Source organism: Hermetia illucens, chromosome 5 (genome assembly GCF_905115235.1).
Source record: "Hermetia illucens chromosome 5, iHerIll2.2.curated.20191125, whole genome shotgun sequence".
Classification (NCBI taxonomy): Eukaryota; Metazoa; Arthropoda; class Insecta; order Diptera; family Stratiomyidae; genus Hermetia; species Hermetia illucens.
In genome coordinates this window covers 48,583,988-48,601,943 of record NC_051853.1, presented here as the reverse complement: position 1 = coordinate 48,601,943, position 17,956 = coordinate 48,583,988, and positions in this window count along the sequence as shown.

The window sequence follows — 17,956 nt, the reverse complement described above, 5'->3', positions numbered from 1 at the left end:
CATACTGACAGAATAAGAGTGCGTTGGATTAGAAATTTCGTCTAATCGACTAGGTTCCTCTTGGCTGTTGGTTAGATTTTAGGGGTAACAGCAATTTTCTGGGAGTTGAAACGAAGTAAGAGCTAGAGGATAGTCCACCTTTCATAGTGGAAGATTATGAAAAGATCACAAGCCAAAATGAAGTAGCATGCGCCTAGCGCTGCGAAGCCAAGAAAGAATTTGGTCTTCAAAATGCAGGTTGCGAATATTCCTAGCACCTTCGGTTTCAGCTAATACCTTTACCCTAGTGGCCAGTCTAGCCAGGGTAAACTTCTATCCCAAAAAAAAAGACATTAGATATGGTTAATATCAGGTGCATTATCGGAGGTTGAGTTGCATGCCTTTAATCGGAAGACACAGGATCACAGCCAGGGAGCGATCTTAGTGGAGTGGAAGTAAGATAAAGACTGGATTCTTTTCGCAAAAGCTCCAAACTTGGAAGGTCACAACTGAAGGTAACTTTAGCCCTAGGCAGTCAAGATTCGTCGCGGAACTCGGAAAGGAACTTGGAAAATCCCCGGACTGACATAACTATCGATGCTGTAAAAGGCGGAATTCATAAAAGAACTCTGTGAGTTCATCAAAGTGAGGCGGAATATCCACGAAAGTATCAGGGCTCTGATACGAAGTATTAAGCGTCATGTGGCGAAGTTACGCGGCAGGCGGAGGTGACGCCACCTCAACATAAGATAGGTGAGAACGCGGCTAAACGGAGGAGAGGAGGAATAAGTGAATCCCTTGGTGTCCAACAAGCGGCCAAGAAGAAAAAAGCCTCATCGCCAAAAAAAAAGCTAAGTCGGCAAAAGTTGCGGATAGATCTTCAATTACGGCTCCAATTTTGACAAAAGTGGAAGAAGCTACATTTCGTAAACCCGAAGAATGGGCGACAAAACGCGGTACAAGGAGAAAAAGAGGATTCGTCCGGAAGTAATCATTATTTCTAAGAAAGGAGATATATACTACGACGATATCCTTGGGAAAATCAAAGCCGGTCCGGAACTGGGTGGCAATGTGAGCCATATCAAGCGTACGCAAAAGGGGGATCTGAAGTAAATCTAGCGAGAAAACAGTATTTCTCAAGATATGCTGAGTACGATAGGCCGCGAAGGTACAGAAAGTGTGGAGAAAAGGACCACCTTATCAAAAACTGCACTAGAGATCGACGATGCATGTGGGGCAAAGGGAAAGCAGAAGAGGAAGGATCTGAATGGTAAGGCCAAATGAGGTTGATACAAATCAACCTCAACCATTGCGAGGCAGCTCAAGACTTGCTCCCGCAAAGTATTCGAGAGTCGAATGTGGACGTGGCGGTAAGATGTGAACCATACCGAAACTATGTTAGTGCTACGTAGGTGAAAGACTCATCGGTAAACGCGACGATATAGGTATATGAACGCAAGCCATTCAAGAAACAATGGTATTCCCGGGAGCCGGCTTTGTACGAGCGAAAGTCAACGACGTCCATATCTGCAGCTGCAAATGCTCCTCCTAGTGCAATATGAGGAGATGACAGATAGCTTGGTATTAAACACTAGACTGATTTGAACGCGTGGGCTGGACGTCGTACTAGCTAATGCTGCATGCGTCCCCACCTTCCGCGGCAGAGGGGTAGGCTCAATCCTCGATCTGACTTACCTCAGTACCTCGTTGTCGAGAGGAATGGTCTGGTCATCTTTTTCGACATCAGGAACGGGGGAGGTGACAATCGAGTGAACAACAAAAGCGGAAAAACCGTGGTAGCTAGGTGATTCACTGGAGCTTTCGTGGAAGAGACATTTCTGGCAGCTTTAGAAGGAAGTTGCGACCCGAAGGGAATGACGCTGGAAAAAGTGAGCCAGTTATGTCGACGGCAAACTGAGGCATTCGGCTCAATAATGCTGCGACCCAAGTTTCATCACAGTAGGAGACCAAACTACTGGTAAAACTAAGAAATGTATTGTTGGGAGCATCATGTCTGCGAGCAAGGAGGCTTTGATAAAGAGTTAGAGGGAAACCAGAACATCGGCAGTCGGAGAAGGAATACCGCGATCTTCCAAATAGCCTTAAGAAGGCTGTACGGGAAAATAAGCGGAATTGCTACAAGCAGTTGTACCTTGAAGCAAATACGAACCTATGGGGCGCTGCTGAACAAAATTCGTGGACAAAAATCACTCCAAGTGACGTGCATGCGATTTTTGTTCAAAATAATCGGAATCCTTTTCCCAGAGATCTGTGGACGAATTGGGGACAAGAAGGCTCCGGTATTGGACGGGATTCCTAACAAAGCCCTGATGTTGGCTGCTAAAATCAGGCCCGCATCGTTCATAAGTACATTTGAATTATACACGGTTGAAGGAGTGTTTCTCGCTCAGTGGAAGAGGCAGAGGTTGATTCTGCTACCGAAACCTCACCACCTGGCGCACTCTCTTCATACCACTCTATCTGTTTTTTAGACTCTATGGGGAAGATGTTGGAGAGGGTGATATACAACAGGTTGCTTCCGTTAATTGAGCTAGCTGGTGGTCTATCGGAGCGGCAGTATGGGTTTCGTAGAGCGCGGTCCATGGTTAATGCGGCGGTCGTGGACCTGGCTCGGGAGGCATCGGCCGCTGGTAAGTGCACGGTTTTAACGCTAGATGCCAGAAATGCCTTTAACTCATCCAATTCGGTTTAGATTAAGGGCACCCTGGCCAATGAAAAATTGGCACCACATTTTACGTTAGGAAATATCTTTAGATAAGCCTACCGGTAGAGCAGGTGCAAAGCTACATTAATAGACACAATGAAGAATAGCATCATAAGCTTATTATGCACTGGCGCTTGAAAATATGATTCCTTTCATTTTTTAAATGATGCTTGTGCTCAATTGTAGGAGACTTTGATAACCTACCCAGCCATTTGTGTTTGTACGACCCTATACAAACCCTTATTTCAAATGTACCATGGAGGGTCTATTCCACTTGTTAACATTCTCTCCCCCATGATGGTGGATGGTAATAATTTCGCGAAATAACTTACTTCTGCCTTCTAGCGCACAGTTTACTCTTTTTTGGACGAATACTTAGTTTTTTTTAATCGTCAAGGCAGAGGCAACTCTAAAGACGCTGCTTCACCTCTACCGATTTATAATCCTTCCCTAGTTTAGGGATTATTCATCTTTTAAACCTCACTTTCTAAGATATTGTCTTATTTCACTTCGAAGTGATGGCGTTATAGCTCTTCACTGCTCCATATTGCAATAAATGTTAGAAGGATTTCAGAACAAGCTTGGAAAACAGATAAGATTTCCATTTTATATGCCATCTGACTGCATTCAATGAAAAAACATATGCATTTCCAATATCTATTTTTCGATGAAGGCAGCATATGCATTTCCAATACATCTATCAATTCTTTCGTTCTACTTGCTCCGGAGGGAACAAGCAAATGGATTAACAGGTCGAATGGATTGATGCAATATCGACATTGAATGATGCTCAACCTTTTTGACTTCATACTCACTTTACTTCATATGCATTACTTTGGAAGTTATGGAATGCTTAATATTACAAGTATTACAGGATATGTAAGTTCATATAGCAAGATGGATGTATTCCGGTAAAACGTATTTATAATACTTCACACCAGTATACCACCATGTGTGATGTCAACACGCTTTTCCTTCAAATTGAGGGAGGTTTTGACAATTGACACAAATCACGACTGGAGGAAATGAACCTCTTTCAGCGAATCGGCAAACGAATAATGACGTGGCATTTAACGGTTCATCAGTAAATTTGTGTGTATATTGTAGGTATGTATTCATGCCTTGTCTTTTAATGAAAGTAAAAGCGGATGGAGGAAAGTTCATGTCAAGGTATTGCTATTAAATGATTCGAACCACTGACTTCCAAATGCCATAATGTCAATCGCTGGTGTAACAGTTTAATTTGAAGTTTGACTTTGGAATATTTTAAAACGCTCTATTTCTAGACCTAGTAGGAATTATGTTCTCCCAGAATTGTTGTATTTCGTTCAGACATGCTCGCAAGGAAAAGCCAGGTTTCAGACATTAAGTAAAAACTTCTTGGTGACCTCAGACAGATCTCCGGTTGTAGGGTGAGGGAGACGCTGTCCTTCATGAACGTTACTGGCTAGTTCTAATTCTTCTGTGTTTGCCCTTTCCACATTAATCATGGTCTAGAAACTCTCTAGCATCGAAAGGGCGCATCATAGCGCAAATTGGCAAAATACATACTAGGCTAGGCTATATCTCCTCAATCCGTATTGATTGAAGGACTCAATATGCAGACCTTACAAATGATTTACTACTACCGTTGGCACAGGGTGTTCAACATTCTTGTGGATTTTTCTGTACTCGATTTCCTCGCTTTCTGCTTTTGAAAATTCGTTTCGGAACTTGATCTTTGTATATTCTCCCGCCTACTGTAAGTTCCGGAAATGATTAAAACGGAAAGTGGGTCGTGTAACAATTGATATAATTCATAGGAATCCTCACATGAACTTCGTCCTAGAATCATCAACTGCAGTAATATATATGTCATAATATAAAGCCTGATACTGTGGAGGTGCTGCAACTCACCACGACTGAAACTCACCTGAGCACTTGTCGATGCCGCGACGCTGGCGTAGTAACTGGACTAGAGTCAGTCAGTTGTCAGGCTTGAAAAAAAAATTTTTGAGCATCGATTATCGCGTGAATTTTATGAGATAGACTAAGTTGTGATGTTGTTAATTATTTACAATTAAATAAAATAAGAAAATAAAAATTAGCTTAATCAAGTTTTATTAGCCAGGTTTGGTGGGAAGCGCACTATTGATAACAAAGTTATAATAAGTCCAAGTTAATACAATGCAAATTTACTGCAATATAAGCCAGAATGTCAGTATCACACTAAAGAGAATAGTCTGACATCCTAAATACATAAGCACTATGAGCTAGGTGCATATGGGACAAATGTACAGTCAAATATTCTTTTGCAGGAAATACACGAAACCTTTCATAATTGAATCGCCGAACTTTTGGTTTTCGACTTGTTAATTGTTCTCAAATACATCTCTGTTGTTGTTTGCCATATAGCTGGTAACAGGTTTAGAGCTCTTTTGAGGAGCACCCTTGTCGTTCTCCTCTGTTTCGCTAAATCCAGGCTCCACCATGATGTTTTACTCTTTTCCGGGAAATAAGCAGGGCACCATAGAATCTCCTCATCTTCCTGTTGGATTTTTATGGTCAATTTGATCGTTGTACTGTCGCCATCACATAGGCCGTTAACCAAGTTAGCTTGGAGGTCTTTTGAAACCACCATGTAGGAGAAAGAGAGAAAGTGGTTCATCAACTTGTGCTCAAGGTATGGGACAGCGAATCAATGCCTGACGATTGCCAAAGAGGCATTATATGTCCCATACATAAACAAGTCGGGAAACCGGAAGCTAGACGCTTCAGGTATGAAAGGTTTTGTGTATTTCTTTTATAAAGAGATTTTGGTGTGCATTTGTCCCAGTAGCACGTAAAATATGCATTATTATGTGAAAATAGCCACTTTCAAGTGATATTGACATTCATAGTCTTGAATTTGCAAAGGAGCGCAGATTTGACCTAGTATAACTTTGTTAGTAATTGTGCGATTTTCACCAAATTTTGCAGGATCATGATCTGTACTGTAGCCTACATTGTTGTTTTGTGATTCTAGGGTGAACTTAAGGGGGGTTTTCCTGTCAATTACTAAAAATTATAGTAATATACTATTATTAACTTTATTTGAACAGGTATCGATATGGAGGGTATTTCGGAGCCTAGGCACTATATAGTGGCAGCCCCCTGATTTTTTCCAGATTTTTCGGTTGGGTAGTTCCTGAGAATGGGTTCGTTAAAAAAATGACCACTTTCAACCCCCCGAAAAACTAAGACTGGCTTCGAAAAGTACTAACCGAAACCTTTAATTTGATACCCCACATGACTATATTTTATGAAAAAAAAAATTACACCCCCCTTTGCATGTATGGGGACCCCCCTTAAATTCGTTGTAAGAGGATGTAATTCACTATATGCGTGAGCGTTCACAGTTCCCACCTTTCTACTAAATTTGGTGTCAATCGCTATAACCGTCTCCGAGAAAAATGCGTGTGACGGACAGACAGACAGACAGACAGACGGACAGACAGACAGACAGTAAACCGATTTTAATACGGTTTTGTTTTATAAACAAAACCTTAAAAAGGAGATATCACACAGTGCTGCAATTATAGAGGTATCACGTTGCTGAGTACCATCTCGAAGATATTCTCCGCTATCTTGCTAGGCCGGATAGCCCCATACGCCCAGAACATCATTGGCCCATATCGAAGAGGCTTCACTCCAGGCAAATGAGCAACAGATCAGATTTTCTCTGTGCGGCAAGCGATGGAAAAACTGTTGGAATATGGACAACAGTTGCAGCATCTATTCATCGACTTTAAAGCCGTCTATGATAGCATAGCCAGGGTAAAACTGTACACGGCCATGAGAGAATTTGATATCCCGACGAAACTAATAAGACTGACTAGGCTGACCCTGACCAATGTGCGGGTGCAGATAAAAGCAGCAGGATCACTCTCAAGACCATTCGACATCAACAACGGTCTACGACAAGGGGATGCCCTATCATGCGCCCTCTTTAACCTGGCCGTCGAGAAAGTGATCCGTGATGCTGAGGTAAATGCAAGAGGTAAGATCCTCTTCAAGTCTACCCAACTACTGGCCTATGCTCACGATATCGACATCATGGGAAGAACCACCCGAGACGTACAAACTGCCTTCATCCAGATCGAGCAGGCGGCGATTGGCGCGAGATCTTGGGCTGTACATCAATGATGGCAAGACGGAGTATATGGTGGCAACGTCAGCACCGAAAACCAACCAACCAACAACATCAAACCGCACTGGTCAAATTTGAAGAATAAAGATAGGAGAATACAACTTTGAGACCGTTGATAATTTCTTCTATCTAGGGTCGAAAATCACAACCGATAACAGCTACGATGATGAAATCCGCGCACGGTTGTTGTCAGCCAACAGAGCCTATTTCAGCTTACAAAGCCTGTTCCGCTCGAAACGTCTCACCATAGGGTCAAAGCTCTTACTGTACAAGATAATGATCTTGCCAGTCCTCGGAGACTTGGATTCTTAGCAAAAAGAATTGCGAACTATTGGCCGCGTTCGAGAGAAGAATCCTCCGAAGAATTTTTGGCCCCCTACATGAGGACGAACGATTCCGTAGCCGATAAACGATGAAATCTATGAGCGATACCATGACCGTCCACTTGTAGATAAAATCCGGCTCAATAGGTTACGGTGGGTGGATCATTGAATCCATATGGACGAGGATGATCCAGCCCGGAAAGTTTATAAGGGTAATATCTATAGTAGAAAAAGAAAACGAGGCAGACCCTGCCTAAGATGAAGCGATGGCGTGGGCTGTACGTCCCCTTCCATATTGCCAAAACTTCTTATTATCTGATTCAGGAACGCCAATAGTGAGAAATGTTTCCGGTCTATCGGATTTTTCTCCTGCTTTGCTACCTAATAGCGTCCAGGTATTGAGGTTATTCTGAGCTCCAGCTTGTGCCAGGATGTCACCACCATTACGCTTTTCTTCTGGAAGCCAGAGAAAGCACTTTTTAAACGATGGTAGCTCGAAAACCCCCTTCAGGGTCAGTCGCGCACCCTCCTACACACCGTTGAAGGAGGAACAGTACTGTCTGAGCCACTCGTTCGTGCTTTGGTCGGCAAAGTTTATCCGCAACATTTAACAGTATACACCTACCGATTCAACACATAGTATAGTCCCTTGCAAAGATACAGTGCTTACAGCTAGGACCCATCCATTGGCTTCGATAGCCTTGGCTGCAAATGAAGACTTAGCCGTTGCTGGCCGAGCACTTTTTGCAGTCATTTGAACCGAAATCTGTTGCGGTTTGCTCGAATGCGGTTTTCGCGAAGGCGCTTTGCCCGGAGGCGGTCTGCCCGAAGACTTTTTGTCCGGAGGCATTGTTTATCCTGGAGGCTGTTTGCTGCCCAAAGACAGATGCTTACCGGTAGATAAGACTTTAGCCTCAGCAGGTGGCGCCGATTTGAGTCCAGGGTCAGGAATGCTGACAGAAGGGAGCTGCTTCGGCTCATCCGTTAAGGACTGGGTCCCACTTGAATAAGTGGCAAATCTTAGTCTAGACTCACCTTCACCATTGAAGAGTTCGGGGTTGCCCCTTCGCTCAGGGTTGGATTTTTATGATCAAAGTGCCGATGATTTCTTTTGTTTTTAAGTTTTTAGTTTCTTCATAGTTGGCTGCCGTGGGCTTTATTTTACCGGGGAAAATAAGTCAATCTCGGCAGACAAGACTAGTTGAAACTGGGTTCACTGGGCACCCAGAGTTCACCGTTCGCGAGCACATCTTAACTCCTGTGACCATTCAACCCGACAGTCACACCTTGAGGTTTTGATTACCCTTTAGCTTCAGGTGTCCACTCTGGTTTCCCGGAGGTTCCTGGTTACGAAACTCCTTCACCACGACATGTAGGTTATCGTCGAGGGTAAGTAAAGTATACTGCATTCCTTCGTTTTCATCTTCTGTTAGAGTACGAGCATCTCGAAAAGCTTAGTATTTTTGGATTGTGCACAATCGTTTGTTGATGGCTCAAAATGCTGTAGTTTTGTGGTATGATTCTTTTCACATAATTTTCATGAACTGCTATAGTATTTCGATATTTTATCGCCTTTGATCTGTGCAGGGATTTAATCCGAGGCCGTGTCAGATTTCTGAATAGCTGTATTATTCTATGTTGTCGAGTTGGTGGGCCGTCGACCAGATGAAAGCCTTTTCTTTTTTCTTCAATTTTAGTTAATAACGAAATAATATATGATATGATATTAACCAAACATTCATAAGCAAAGTTCCTCACATAAGCAATCCACAAAATCTCTTTGAATTTTGAGACCAGATATTTCCCTACTTCTCATGAGTATCGACTTAAAATTTTCCGCCTTATTTCGCAAAATTTCAATGCTCTCTGCATCTTTCCCTCCAAAACCCTTTCTATAGATTACTCAACTCAATTCCAGTCCTTTCCGATGAATTCCTCTCATGTACAATATCTTGATAATAAAATTTTCCACGTGATTTTCTCAATTTTCAAACCTTCCTGGAGTTGATTTGCGATTGAGAAATAGATTAGGGAAAAGGCGTCACCTTTCCAGCTATTCCACAGATGCGAAACGTTGATCACAAATTTAACATTCACTCCCCGAACACCTCTTATTCAATGAGATAAGGCGTCAAAATATTTGATTAACTTTCCCCGAATTTTCGCGAGAATTTCTAACTTCTGTGACTCAATACCCCATAATACAGTTGAAGTTCTGAGAGGATAAATCTAATTGATTCGTCGGTGTAGTATTTCTCCCCAAATCAAAATGACCTATCATCTGAATTTAGGGAGGAATAGTGGGTACATAATGAGTTGCTAATAGAGAAGGGGTTTCCTGCAGGACTGGTGAAACTGCTTTAATTTTGCCCTGTAATGAAATTGTTACAAGATGAGAATGTAACATGTCATTAGGGCCCTTCGAATCATTTACCTAGCGCTTCCATTTTCGGGATCCACGATGTGCTAGCATTCCCCACATTGTGCAGTATCGTATGCTATACCATAAATAAGCAGAGTCGACTGCCTCGGATTCGCAAACAGAGAACATCTTTCCAAGCATTTCGAATGAATTTTGCGTCCAACACTGGCTAGAGCATGTGGAAAGTGTCTCCGCAGTACCATCGAAATTGACCAAGCCTGCGGAAAACAACATGAAGCACCCGATAAAAGTCAACGTGTGTACTTTGTCGCAATAATGGGGCAGTTAAATTTTATTTCTTCGATTAATTCGAGTGCAAACTGTTAGTGCAACTATGCAGCAATTGGGGCAGGCCTCCTCCATTTATAAACAAGCTCCACATATATGCACATTGGAGCTGGTATGTCGAAGCGAATCTTTCCGCTATTGCGAAGTAATGCAATGTCGGTGCGATAGTCGCAAAATCGTTCCACTTGGCTCCGATTATGCAATTTCACTTTTAGTTTTCCACTTCTTGTGGGTCAGTATCGTGCTTAAGAGCGGATGATACCGCGCTGATCGCGTCGCATAGAAACATGTTTGGATTACTAATGACCTATTGCAAGAAATTGAGTCAGGTGCAGCGACATTAATTGTGTGCACCTCCGCCCATATTACCTCAGATTATGGGTGATATTAAATAATTGATTCACCAAGATGGAATGAAAGCGAAGTAAAGAAATAATGTATTCTAGGCAGGAAAATTTGTGCAGGGGAAGAATTTCTCCGTATTGGGATGCCTACAGACTAGACTTGGCGCTTAGAATATGACAACACAAATCAGGGAAATCTGCTGTTAGCAATGATTACCAAACGCTGAGTGTAACATATTCAACTTGTCTCCACCCTCCACGAGTAGAATTATTGTAGAATCTCCAAACCTAGCTACTAACTAAAACAATTCTATTCAGTCGTCAAAATTTATCGTAGTTTTTTAACAATCTCTTTGAGGGGAAATTCGCTTTAGTATATCACTACTTCAGTTCTTAGGGTGTAGAGGGTCGAAATTTTACAAAAATTATCTCGAGCAACTTGTCCAAAAATGTGATCGACCTATCCACGAACGTCTCAAATCTAAAATTTACCGTAATGTCGTTCGTCCTGTCGCTTTCTATGGTTCTGAGTGTTGGCAGACTATAAAAGACAATGAACGACGTCTTTCGTGGTCTCACACGTTTTGATCACATCCGAAATGAGGATTTCCGCGATCGTGGAAAAATTACGGGACAGGCGTCTTCGATGGTATGGTCACGCAATTCGTGCCAACGAGAATTCACTTGCCAAGATTGGTCTGAACATATCATAGAAGTCGATGGGAAATGACGAAAAGGCAGGTCGAAACAACGGTGGTTTGATACGCTGGATGGGGATTTACAAGCCTCTAGATTGCGCCCAGATGAGGCATTCGATAGAGCCAAATGGCGAAACCGATCACGACGAGCCAACCCCGCTTGTGAACGGGACAAAGGCTGAAGAAAAAGAAGAAGAAATCTGCTCCTTTATCATTCATTCATTCAGTCGGAATCGGCTATGAATCTCGGGTGAGATACATCCAGGAGCCAGGGAAAGAAAAGAAGCAACACATGGACTTTGGCGCTACGTTTAAAATAATGATATTATTCATACAAGAAAATGAATTTACGTTTTGGAATGTCCTTCTGTATACCAGGGACCCACCAGTTTTTCGAAGGAAGATAGGATCAAATGCCAATTACAGCTCATACGGCCGTTGCTGAATTAGTTGAACACTACAGTAAGCAAGAAATGTGAAGACGCAGAAAAAAATAGTAGAAATGAGAGCAAAAACCATAATATCCACAGCACCTACAAGGAAGCCGACTTCGATGATAACAGCAGCATTAATAACAATTGAGATGTTACTACTAGTGGCGATAATAATAACAGAGGTGAAGTAGTTAAAATGATCATGTTTGTCCCTATGAAGCAAACGAACGATAGCCTTAGGTAAGCGCAAAGATGGGCTCAACCAATATTAACTCCCTCACCTTCAGAATGCGAAATGTGTAGTTCTACATTAAATGTAGCACAATTTCTAAAACTTTTAAAGGACAAAAGATTCAAGGTCTCTTCGTTAGATAAAAAACAAGTCGGGAAGCTGGAAGCTCAGCGCTTCGGATATGAAAGGTTTTGTTTGTTTCTTGTGTGAGCAAATTTGAGTACAAAACTAGCCCATTTGTTGTAGCCCGTAATGTAATAATAGTATGATTTTGATTAAACTTGGGGATAATATGCTTCATAATATAATCTATCATATATTACTGGAATCTTTAAAACTTAAGGGGGTAGGGGTTTCTAGTCAATTTCCCCAAAAAGACAGTGATATACTATTAATTTGAGCAAATATCGATAAGGAGAGTATTTTGAGGCTTGGGCACCATATAGAGTCAACTTTATCATTTTTTTCAGATTTTAAGGTTGGATAGTTTCTGAGAATGAGTCCGTTAAAATTATCATCACTTTCGATCCCCTGTCTTTCCAACAAATGTCGAAACTAGGCTTGGCATTGAAAAGTACTAATTAGTACCTTTCATTTGATACCCAACATGACTATATTCGGTGAAAAAAAAAGAATTTGACACCCCCTTTTGCATCTGTAATCTGAACGTAGAAAGATATAACTCACTGTATGTCTGGGCATTCACAGTTTCCACCTTCTCACTGAATTTTGTATCAATCGGTATAGCCGTTTCTGAGAAAAGTGCGTGTGGCAGACAAATATACAGAATTACACTTCGCTCAGCTTGGGCAAAAACGAGCTCTGCTCAGAAGCAGCCGTAAATCCATAGGGGAGCGCTTATATCGTGATTGGGCGATTCAAAGGCCGCTCATCTCTGCAGATCACAGTGCCCTACCCTTTTGCTAAAAATCATCCAGGAGTTATTCCCTTAGCAAGTTAGTACTTCTGCTAAGCCTGCTAAACCTCCATGTAAACCATCCTTACACAGCCCCGTGTATCTCTTGATCACTGTGTTGAAAATTTTAGAGCGTGTAATCTATATTAGATTACTCCTGGCTGTCGAAAGCCAAGGCGGCCTTTCTGATCGGCAGTATGGGTTCCGTAAAACTAGATCAAGCATTGATGCTATCAAATTGGTTACTGGTTTGGCCAAAGATGCGTTTCACTGAAACCTTGGACAAGTAATCCGGAAATCTGTAGTGAAAGTTGGTAGCCCGCCTATATCGCTGCTTTCATATAATAGTTATTTAGCTGAATGAAGGCTCTGGTACAATACCGATAGTGAACCCCAGGAGTACGTTGCTTCCGCGGGTGCCCTGCAGGGTTTCGTATTGTGCCCACTACTGTGGAACATAATGTACAACGATGGTGGTGGGTTACGCCCACGACATAGCGCTGGTTATTGTCGCAAAGCATATCGGTGATGCGGAGTTATATTCAGACGAGGCAATCAGTGCTGTTAAAAGTTGGCTAGAGAGCTCTGATCTGAAACTTCCAGACATAGTCCCACAATAACACCTTATGGTGGTTCCGCGGGGCATGGAGGGTGTTGAAGATTTTTACCTCCTCAAAAAAAAAAACATATGGACGGATAGACAAACAGACAAACAAAACTTTAACAAAGTCCCAGACCCCTCCACCAAGTTTCCTATTTTTACGCTGCTGATTTAAGCCCAAACAGTAGAGAATGGCCCAATATGGAAGCGCGAAATGATCCCGAGGATGGAGCACAAAACCTAAACCAGTCGGAATACAGGGAGCTGAATGCTTCGGGTATGAAGGTTTTATGTTCATCTAGTGTGAGAAAATTCCTATGCACGTTTTTCCATTCGTACATAGTTAAAAATGCAAAATATTCTTAGATCTATCCAACTCGGCCGTTCATATGAGTTCACTTTATATGATCAAGACGTCATATGTACACTCCTTAGATTGCAATAAATTCACGCGAAATACACAATTTTGACCATAAATAACTTTAATCATGTAACCAAATTTTGTAGTGCTAGGATTTACTTAATAGGGCTTTTCAGATAAATTTCTAAAATATGGTAACATGCTACTATTAACTCTGAGTAGATATCGGAATGGGATGTATTTTGAGGCCTACATTTCGTACAGCTGCCCCATGATGATTTTTTCAGATTTTGCGGTTGGATGAGTTGTGAGAACGAGACCTGTTAGGCGTTGCGGGGCACCCATTTTGAGCCCTCACTCTGCTATGTTTCATCCAATATCAGAAATAAAATCAATTTTGAAAGATACTAACTGAGCCCTTTCATTTGATACCTTACATGACCATATCATGTGAAAAAAATTAACATCCTCTTTCACATATATGGGTAGCCCCCTTGATTTTAACACAAAATGGCGCCACTTGCTGTATGTAAAGGGATTCACAGATCACATATTCTCATCAATTTTCGTTACAATAGTTTAAGTGGTTTCCGAATAAATCGAGCATGACAGACAAAAATAGCCTTACCATTCGAAGTAGCGAAAAAAGATATTGCTGCTGGTAAAATTCGCGTTTTCTGGGTCAGCTGTCGACTTGGAGGGCAGATATCGCAAAATGCCTGGAATTTGGACACATTTCAAGAAACTGTACAAGCAAGTACAATAGATCTGCTGAAGACGCGGAGAGGAAGGACATATGGCTAAAGAGTGCAATGCGAATCGTAAATGCTGAGGCTGATCTGACGCTCGCAGAACATAAAACCGAAGTAATTTTAATCACCAAGTGAAGGAAGTAAACGCCGGTGAAGATCCAAATTTGCGACTGCATCATCCATTCGCAACCAACGCTTAAATACTTAAAAATCAAGGTTGACCAATGACTAAAATTCAAGCCCCATATTGAGAATTTAGCAACAAAGGCTTCAGGAGCTGCTAAATTGTTGACAAGAATGTTACTGAATGTAGGTGGCTCTAGGTAAAGCCGTCAGCTCCTTATCTCGAGAGTTGTCAGCTCCATCTTGCTTTATGCACCTCAAGTCTGTGCATCGATATTAAAGCTAGAAACAAACAGAAGAAAAATCGCAGCCACATATCGATTGAGCGCGTTGCTAACGTCCTGTGCTTACCGTACAACATCAGACGGAGTAGCATGTGTGATAGTAGGTAAGGCCCTCGTCGACAGTTTGACGAACGAGTGTCGACGCCTCTATGACCCATCATATGCAATCGGCGAGTCCTGTACCTATCGTCGAAAATTACCACGAAATGAAGCGGTTTTAATACCGGCGTGAGCTGGAAGCAGTACTTAGTAGTTCTAATTCCAGCATGTATTGGGACCGGTAAATTTTAACTAATCGCCACATATCGCACAACAAGCTTGACGTGCTGTTGACAAGACGGGTCGCTCCGCGTATATTATTGATGTTGCTATTAACCATAATAGCAATATATGAGCCACACCAAAGAAACTTGGTGTCTCGAAAAAGTGGTTTTAGGTTCTTATAATATTGTCAACTACAGGAATTGTACCAAAATCTCTCACGGCTTTCCTTGATTTCCTGGGGCTCTCACATAGTCTGGTTCAAACCATACAGAAATATACCATTTTGCGTAAGTGTTGGATGTTGTGGGGAGATCCCGATGGATTCTTCCATTAACCTAACACCGGCCACCACCACCAGTCCTCCTTTATATTTTAAGTAGGTAGCTTCGTCCGAGCTTAAATGCTTGCCACTTAGCACTAGTATTAGGTAAAATCCGGCATCTGCCGAGATTGTGACAGCTCGGAAATGAAATAATAATCGTTGCCGCAACAATCCAATTGGATTAGGGCCTTAAAGTGTTTTCAGGCACTGCATTCAAGACCTTGACGATACACTACAGGGTTACAGTACCCTATAAGAAGCAATGTGGTCAACATTGCGCTCGCCCAAGATGATTACCCCGATTTGACTCTGGCATTCATTCAGCGAGCGCAGTGCTGGCCACATTGCCTCCTACAGTGTACTGTAGTTGCACCGTTACGGTTTCAAATGAAGTGCTCTAATACACTTCAAGGCACTGATCCAATATGGATTGTTGCGCCAACGATTATAATTATATTATTCATTCACAACTGAGTCGAATGGTATCCGACGTCAAATCATGATACAAAGTCCACTACCACCAATGAGAATTGAACCGCGATCTTCTGTACGATAGCGATTTTGCAGTGGCACAAAAGATGGGATGATTCAATTAAAGGACGCTGGACTCATAGGCTTATTCCAGATGTCTCAACTGGATGAAACGAAAGGCACAGTGAAGTTAAGTACAACCCAATTAAATTCCAACTGGACACCGTACCTATTTTTATCGCATCGCGCATGACGACTCCCCATCTTGCCTAGGATGTGGAGCGATGCGGGAATTGACACCAGAGCGCGGTTGTCACCCAAGAATATCGTGGGTGAAGTGTTGACCTCCGAAAAGGCATCGAGGGCGGTGGAAAAATTAATGAAGACGCTCCACAATCTGTTGAAGAAAGAGGAGCTCCGGAGGAAAGTAATAAACAACGACAGGAGCCGTAGTTCCTGCTACGTAATGTAATTCTGAAATGGCAGTCCCACGAGGTAAGCAAAGTTTCAGTGAGTAACAGTCAGTCATAATCATGTGGCTGGAGCCAGAGGTAGGTTTTGAACCTTTCTACCTTCCAACGCCAGAAAAAAGACATCGAATCGATTCTAGTAAGATTTTGTTTGACACAAAACCTTAAAGACGGCTGTTGAACCAACAATAACAGCCCTTTTACCAAATCCCGCCTTCACCACCAAGTAATCAATGCTGAGCGTTATTTTGTAACGAAAAAAATGTGACCTGGAAAGGGTGAAGGCAAATTTCTAACTGCTAAACATGCAAGAAACTGTGGCACCTGGTCAATCAACGTGGAGGTTAGTGTATCGCTGATAACCCTACTCGGAACTATCTGAAACCAGGAAAGATGCCTTGGACTAGACTGAACACACAACAAAGGACCGGGAGAAGAAGAAAAACTAAAACATTTGAGCATTTTTTCATAGAACCGGAAATTGCTCCTTGGAAAGTCTGTCCTAATATACGACTGATATCACCGCGTTGTAAAAATTCCGCCTCGGGTTTTCCATAGCATGATGGTCTTAAGTCCTCTCTCAGACCCCACATTATTTACATAGCATGCTGGTCTCAAGCTCTGCACTATCCTGAGTAAAAAAAATAATATGTTGATATCAAGGAAAGAGATAAATTGAATATAGTTTGAGTTACTTAACTGTGCTAAATCCTACCTGATCTCTCTCGGTACCAGACTCGGTAACAGGACGACCAAAAAAACGCATCCCATGCTGTCAAAAGAAAAAATGGTCACGCTATTGATTACAAAATCTTGGGGCAATGCTAGGGGGTTCACCCTAGTGGACGGGGCAGGACGGCCTGCAAAAAAATCAGCAAGGGTTCTTGGCGAATAGGCGGCGCCAGGACGTAAATAAATTAGTCTGAGCCGTATTTGCACGTTAAATATTGGTACTCCGATTTGGCGACTGGATACTCGGGACAGTGGGGTAGATCTGTATAATCTTGTCAAAAGCCAGTACCAAAGCGCAGAGGATACCGAACACTTCTGTTGTTTTAATGACAAAAGTGACGATAAGATGGCGGGAATATTTTGAGCAGATTGTAACGGAAGAATTTGTTCATTTTCCATTTCCACAAGCACTGCAGACATTTAGACAGGTGGAACTGTCAGCGCCACTGAAGTCGAGAAAGCAATAACACAAATGAAATCACCGAAAGCAACCGGGGCTAACGACATCGCATTCGAGCTCTGGAAAGCCAAGAACTAAAACCGAAGACTGTGGCTCAGTGAGTTCTTCAATAGGGTTATTGAGGAAGGTACCATCTGACTGGCAAGAAAGCACCACAGTTCCAATATGCAACATGAAAGTCAGTCTAGCAGGATGTTCAAATTACTGTCCTATCTGTGTGTTCTGCCATACCATGAAGTTTTTTAAAGGCATTCTTGACAACCATATTCGCGGCATCGTTCCAAACGCCGTGAATCAAAGGCTGAAAGAAAAAAAAGAAAGCATCTTGTTGCCTTGATTTCAAATTCCCATTGCGTCAGCGATTCTTATATCCATTTTATGCCTGTCCTGCTGCTATTAGGTTGATCTACACAGAGTCAACTGTAATGTTGATGGAAGTGAAGCTCAGTTCCATTAAAAATTAAATCGGAAAAATAAGGGACTTTATGGATACCCGATACTACGCAATAGTATGAGCAAAAGACAAGTATTATCAACGCTATCCACTCCATCACTAGCATCAAGACTAAGAGATACGTGTAAGGAAT